The sequence below is a fragment of the Penaeus chinensis genome, chromosome 8 (assembly GCF_019202785.1).
Source record: "Penaeus chinensis breed Huanghai No. 1 chromosome 8, ASM1920278v2, whole genome shotgun sequence".
NCBI lineage: Eukaryota > Metazoa > Arthropoda > Malacostraca > Decapoda > Penaeidae > Penaeus > Penaeus chinensis.
Window position 1 is genome coordinate 2,293,452 of NC_061826.1, and position 7,500 is coordinate 2,300,951.

The window sequence follows — 7,500 nt, forward strand, 5'->3', positions numbered from 1 at the left end:
TCTCGTCCATTCCTCCCCTTCGCCCCGCATCTCTATAATTGTTGTCTTCCTTTGCCTCTGTCCCTCCCTTCCACTACCCTTTTCTCTAGACCTTTCCCTCGCCTCCTCTCATTATCCCCTGCCCCTTTCCCTTTCTTATTACTTCCCTTCGCCCCTTTTCCTTGTCCCTTCTCCTTGTCCATTTGCCTTACCCTTCCCCTCTCCTCCTTTCCACCTCCCCTTCCCTTCGTGTTCCTACCCTTCCCCTCCACATTATCCTCTTTCCCTCTCCCTACCTCTCGCCCCCTTCTCCATCCCCTCCCCTTCGCCCCTTTCCCTAGCCCTTCCCCCACCACACCCCTCATTCCCCAGGCCTATCCCCCCCCCCCTTCCCCGCCCACAGACCTCTCCTCAAGTCCTCAAGCGTCATTCGTCACACACGTGCACCGCAGTTCACAAGTCACGTGGGTCCTACAGGTTTTCTGTTGTCTTCCTTTGCTGTGTAATAGATTTGTGTCTACTGCGCTATGCTCGTTCGTGAATGTTTGTGTGTGTGTGTGTGTGTGTGTGTGTGTGTGTGTGTGTGTGTGTGTGTGTGTGTGTGTGTGTGTGTGTGTGTGTGTGTGTGTGTGTGTGTGTGTGTGTGTGTGTGTGTGTGTGTGTGTGTGTGTGTGTGTGTGTGTGTGTGTGTGTGTGTGTGTATGTGTGTGTGTGTGTGTGTGTGCGTGTATGTGCAAGTTACGTATACTTGTGTATATCTGTGCACGTAAGAAAATATGACTGCATTTTGATAACACTTTTCGCATCTTTTCCTATCAAGTTTGGTTATCATACAATCATACTTTTGCCAAATCCAACACCTGCATTCCCTTTCACGATCCATGGCGTGACAGTATCAATTTCTCCATTGCAGTCAGAGGTCGGTTACTTCCAGAACCGGTTTTCCTCACGTAAGAAAGTATAATTTGAAAACAGATATATTAAATTACACACACACACACACACACACACACACACACACACACACACACACACACACACACACACACACACACACACACACACGCACGCACGCACACGCACACACACACACACGCATCACTAGCGTAGCCCTCGCCATCAACACATCACACTTCAACACCGCCAGTGTATCACATGCCAGGAACTCACCACAACACAATTACCCTCCATCACCACTACCACATGGATACGCCACCACCCACACGCAGCACCAAATTACCGGCTATCTTCCGTGGTTGCCAATCCCGGGGCGAGACCACGCTGGAGTCACGCTAACCCTTACCGCTTGAGGAGCTTTTAACCCGGCGGTCTCTTAGTCCCAGATACGCTTTCTGATGCTCTTTGTGTGTAATGGCGCCTGTTGTCATGTTATCAAGGAAAATTTCCGTGAGGTTACGCTCGTGAGGTGGACTTGCATGTGCTTCACGCTCAGGATAGAAATAATGAAAAAAAGAAAAGAAACAAAGAAAGAAAAGTTGAGAAAAACACTCGTAAGTTTTCCCTTACGATCGTCTGCGTCATCTTAAAATTCATCTTGGCTGTCTGTATACATATAAACATTGCAACTGTTGAACAAGAGAAAGTGTGAAAGTGAGAACAATCACCTATCACTTGTTGAATGTCCAGCATGTTCAGTCACTGCCACTAGGCATTCAAGATGACAAAACGTTCACAGCCGGGTGACTTCAGAAGTTAGCTTTTATTAGTCTATTAGTTCTCGCTTTCATCGCCAGGGTATAGTAATTATTAATTTGAATGGACTTTCTATCGGTCAGGCTGTCTTATGAGTATCTCTAATCGGAGAAACAAGAAAATTCTTTCATTATTCTTTAAATTCGAATTCTTACGCATGTATAACTCGCCCAAACTCACAAAACCGACACGTAATGCAAAAATCCTAGCGACCATCATCATTCCTCAGACTTCAAGAAACACGCCATAATCACCCCACTCAATAGATAAATAATAACAATCACAATCAAATAACGATTGAAAATAAACGAAAACAACATCACAGCGCTACCTCGCTCGCGGGTCCGCAACGCACGTCGATGTTATGCGAGTAAATCAGACCTCGTTCCCACAATGCGCACACGCCCACTGCACGCACGCCGGCGCCAGAGGAGAGGAGGACGCCGACAGAATCCCGTTGAAATAGAGAAAAAGGCTAGGTACTGTATTTTAGGATGGTGCACGAATATACATTTAGGATGACACGAATGTGTGGGTATATATAAATACACACACACACACATGCACTTGTATGTGTGAGTGTGTAGATAGATAGATAGATGGATCGGCTTCTCTCCATTATATTGATTCTTTTCTTGTCAAAGGTTCTAGTAAAATATTGCATATACATATTCATATACAACTAGAGGCATGGATACGAGAACATGCACACAAATCGAAACTCGCAACCAAACATATATCCAAAAACATCATCAGTGCCGTAATATCACCCTTGTTACTCCTGAAAGTCGTTTTCTGATCTTTTATGATAATAGCTATTTTCTTTAAATCCTTCCTGCCTAACAGACAGAGTGGTTATTTATAGCAGTCCAACTCGACCAATTACCGAGAAAAGTCGCCGAAGGGATATATCGACGTTTTACTTGATATTATAAGCCTGATGCCCATTCATTGTGTACTTTTTAATAAACCATGCCTTCGGGCCACTTCTTTTAAACGTATAATAATTTATAGTCCCTCTTTCTACCAAGAACTCCGAGCGAAAGGACTTATTCGTACCTTGCGTCACACTCAACCCCAGGCGAGGACCTTCAGCGTTCCTGCGGTTCACGTCGAATCCGACCCAGTGTCATCTTTATCTCCGAATCAATTATCAGATCATGCTGGAAATCCGTATGGGAAGACAGTTGCTAGAACATCGAATACAAAGGAGTCATTTCAGATTGATTTCTTAGGATGAGCGGGTTGGTTTCTTGTAATTACTGGTAAGAATATGCTTCTCCAGTGACCTTTACATGGTGGTGTACGTAACAATATTCTGGAGCGAAACTTGAATGAATTAGGGGTGATGGACCGAAGCGCTTGTGAATAATCGATTTGTTGCTTCCAGTGTCGATTGTGAAAATAAAATTATGGTCACCGTTTAGGCACATATTGATGATACTTCCACTGAAGAAGGGCCAACGTAACCCGCCTTTGTTCCATTTCTGTAGAACGGCGCTCCTCTGCAGACCCCGGCGGTGTCCTGCGCTCCTCTTGTGTATTCCTCCTACACAGAGCAGATGGGTCTACGAGCAACGACCTTCTCTCTTCAGTGGAAAAAGTTGACGTCTCTGTAGTACGTGCCAGGGTGTGTGTGTGTGTGTGTGTGTGTGTGTGTGTGTGTGTGTGTGTGTGTGTGTGTGTGTGTGTGTGTGTGTGTGTGTGTGTGTGTGTGTGTGTGTGTGTTGTGGTTGTACGTGCCAGGGTGCATATACATATATGTGTGTGTTTGTGTGTTGAAATACGAAATTATACTTGTAAGAAGCTAATTCACGTGCTTCTATAAGAAGAGTTACCTACTGCCCTTTCTTTGACGTCAAGACTGACTTTTATTTTTCTATTGTATGACAAGATTGCATTTCATTACTGAAATTCTCCTGATAGCAAGACGGGCATTATATGGCACGTCACCACACAAATCTCTTTTCTCTATAGTAAGTGTATCACATTATAACTTCGTATATCATGTACCGATCTCTTTTGTACACGAAGATATTTTGAAATATGCAAACAAAAAAATAATAAAGTTGTGCTCAACGGTACGACAGCATTTGCATATGCATCTTTCTCTCTCGCTCTCTCTCTCTCTCTCTCTCTCTCTCTCTCTCTCTCTCTCTCTCTCTCTCTCTCTCTCTCTCTGTGTGTGTGTGTGTGTGTGTGTGTGTGTGTGTGTGTGTGAAGTTTTGAAATACGAATTCTCGGGAAACGCAAAGATGACCTACTTAAGTTTCATATGACGTCACGGTATCAAACTGGCTTGAGATCGAACTCGCGAAAACGTGCTGAACTCACATCCTTTCTGTTGCTAATAACCACCCGGGCTTTTACCTGGATCAGTAAAGCAAGAATTGGGAACGAGAGGAGAGATTAACCGCAACCTGTACAGTACATTTGAGCAAGTAATTTGTCTTTTTATGCCTTTAATTTATTCATCTTTTTTCATAGACTCTTTTTTTTTTCTTCTTTATAACACTTCCATTCTCTCTCTCTCTCTCTCTCTCTCTCTCTCTCTCTCTCTCTCTCTCTCTCTCTCTCTCTCTCTCTCTCTCTCTCTCTCTCTCTCTCTCTTTATTTTCTTTGTTTTCACCTCATGTCCTACACTAGATTTTAGTACAGTGCGATAGAGCGCAGTATGATTGTAGTTATGATCAGCATATTCAAATATCATTATCATTAATTATAGTACTTTACTTTATTATTTGCCGCTATTATCATTTGCATCGCTTCAATAGTTGTGTTGCATAAATCTACTGTTAGCTTTAATTTTGTTGAAGAAATTTCAGCCCTGAAAGTAGACAACTGATATGATAACAAAAAGAAATGCACATTAACACAAAATTAATATTACGAGTAGAAAGTCACCCTGAAAACTAGGATTTGCAAATATATATATATATATATATATATATACATTTACAAATATGTTTCTTCATATATGCATATATACACATATATGTGTGTGTGTGTGTGTGTGTGTGTGTGTGTGTGTGAATGTATACATATATGTGTATGTGTATATACATGTATATATGTGTGTCTGTGTGTGTGTGTTATTGCTTTGAGTCTTTATTAACATATCAATATATATATATATATATATATATATATATATATATATATATATATATCTTCTCTTCTCGTCAGTTCACATACGAAACGCGGCCAAAAGCAGCAAATCACTTGCCATAAATCTTAAGTTAACACCACATAAAACCTGAAATGGCCGTATCGTATGTGTCCTTCGATGCTTCTTTCCAACATATGTTGGCGTCATTTCGTTCGATTCCGTGCCAGGTAGGTCTATGTGAAAGCTTCGAGTAATGAGGTTTATCTGATGTGAACGAATACGGAGGAGGTTATTAGGTTATCATTTTTCGTCGGTTACCCATTCCTTTTCCTTTCCTCTTTTCTTCCTCGTTATTTTCAAGTTCTTCATCTCCCTTCGTTTCCTTTTTTTCTGTATTGCTCTCTCTTTTCTTCGTTTTCTTTCTTTATTTCTTCGTTACTTTTCCATTTGTTTGTTTTTCTCCACTTTTCTGACTTTTCTTCTCATTTTGTTCACGTCTTTCTTCGCCTCTTTTCAATTTTATTTCATGTTTTTTTATTATTATTTCTTGTCATCCACGTGTCATTATTCTACTTTCACCCATGTCCTCTCTCTCTCTCTCTTCTTTTTCTTTTTTTAATTCTTATCCTGCTCCAGACAGACAAACAGGTCGTTCGTGCATAAAAACCCTTGCATGTGCACAGTTCCTATCGATTGCATTAATGTCATAAATGGTGAAGTTAAAAGTCGGCATCGATTATGCTTGACCGTCACCAAAGCGACAGACAGAATCACAACTGTTACTGTTGTTTTAATTATTCTTATTTTTATGAATCTTAATTCTTAATAAGTGTCATTACCGATAATGACAATGATAATGATGACGATGATAATAATGATAATGATGATGACAATAATCATTATGACAACAATAATCGTGATCATCATCATCATTATCTTAATACTGATAATAAATATAGGAATAAGTGAATAAATAAATAAGCATAATCAATATTTACATTATTTAGGTCACAAAGGCTTCATCGTATAATCAATCATAATAATAATTTCTTCGCATGAAATAAAAAAAAAAAAAAAATCATAAGTCGGTTTCAGAAAAGACGCAAATGGGTATCATTTTCTTATGATGCTAGTAGCGCCATTAGTTAAAATATCGTTGACTATGTAGTTTTCCAGAGGTTTCTAAATTGTTCATACTCAGTGGAGGGTTTCATTGCTCATTCATTATACTCATTTCATCAAATTAATTATTATCATTTTCTCTGAGTTTCTAAAATGTTTGTTGTGTTTTCTCTTCATTTCTCGGTTTTCTTTTCATTTTCTATGTTATTTCATTTTGTGTTTATTGTTTAGCGATATGTCCGTATTAAATTCATAATCATAATTATAATCAATATCATTATCACTATTATAATTTTATATCATTATTATTAACATTATCAATATCATCTTTATTGTCAATACAGTTATTATTATCACTGTTATCATTATCCTCCTCCTCCTCATCCTCATCATTATCATTATCATCCTCATCCTCATCCTCATCCTCACCATCAGTCATCAAATACCATTATCATTATCATTATTACCATCAGTATTATCTCATTATATTTCCATCCGTTCTTTATCTATACGACGAATTATGTCCTTTCTACCGTTGCATATATATACACATTTACAAAATTAGTTTATAAATAGTTTATTGCAAGAAATCAATCGGCATTTTTCGTGAACGTGAATATAATTAAGATACAAAATATACACTGAAATGCATCGCATACCTGTCTGCAAAGGAACATACGTAAATAGTACAAGACGTTTTGAAACTTATAATTTGGTCCCATTTTTAAAACTCGCCTTGAAGGAAAATAAAGTGTGTATATATATATATATATATATATATATATATATATATATATATATATATATATATATGCGCTTGCGTATTGAAAAATAAATTAGGACACGAACACATCTAACTATACCAGTTGTTACAAAAGACATCCACCCATGACTTGAATAAGGTACACCGACGTAAAATATTCACCCACTCACCCGAACCATTTCATGACCTGCGTTCGAGTGAATGACCCGATGCTCACTCACCTAGATACATTCTTTATGGTTTGCGAAGTTCTAGCTTCGCCCGGGCCTTCTATATATGGCCCGGTCCCCTAGATACAAACATTAGTCTAGATTTATAGTATCAACGACTGTCACATCATCACATCACTCTTTCCATTTTAAACCACATTAAAAAAACACATATTTTATCTTTAAAACAGTATCAGAAAACGCCTTTAGGAATGATAAGTAAAGAGCATGAATCAGTGAACAGCGAAAACACAATATATCAGAACTAAACTATTTGTCAAAATCTAGGTTTGTTTCCCATGCGATATAAGAATTGTAATGTTTTTCTTCCTCGTCATGTGGCATCTCTTTATGTCATTTATAAAGCCGATCTATTTTATCCGTATTTACTATCTTCATTTATAGTCAATTTTCTTTAGTTTCACGTGTTCGTTCCCCGCTTATTAACCTTTCATTCAGTTTCCTCGGACCCACATTTTCTCTTTACTTCCGGGATATTTCATCTTCTTTATTCATTCCATACCACATTGTTTTCCTCTCACGCCATTATCTGTTACTCCATTCCCCTTCTTTCTCAGCCACGCCCCTCCTCCTCTCCCACCCCC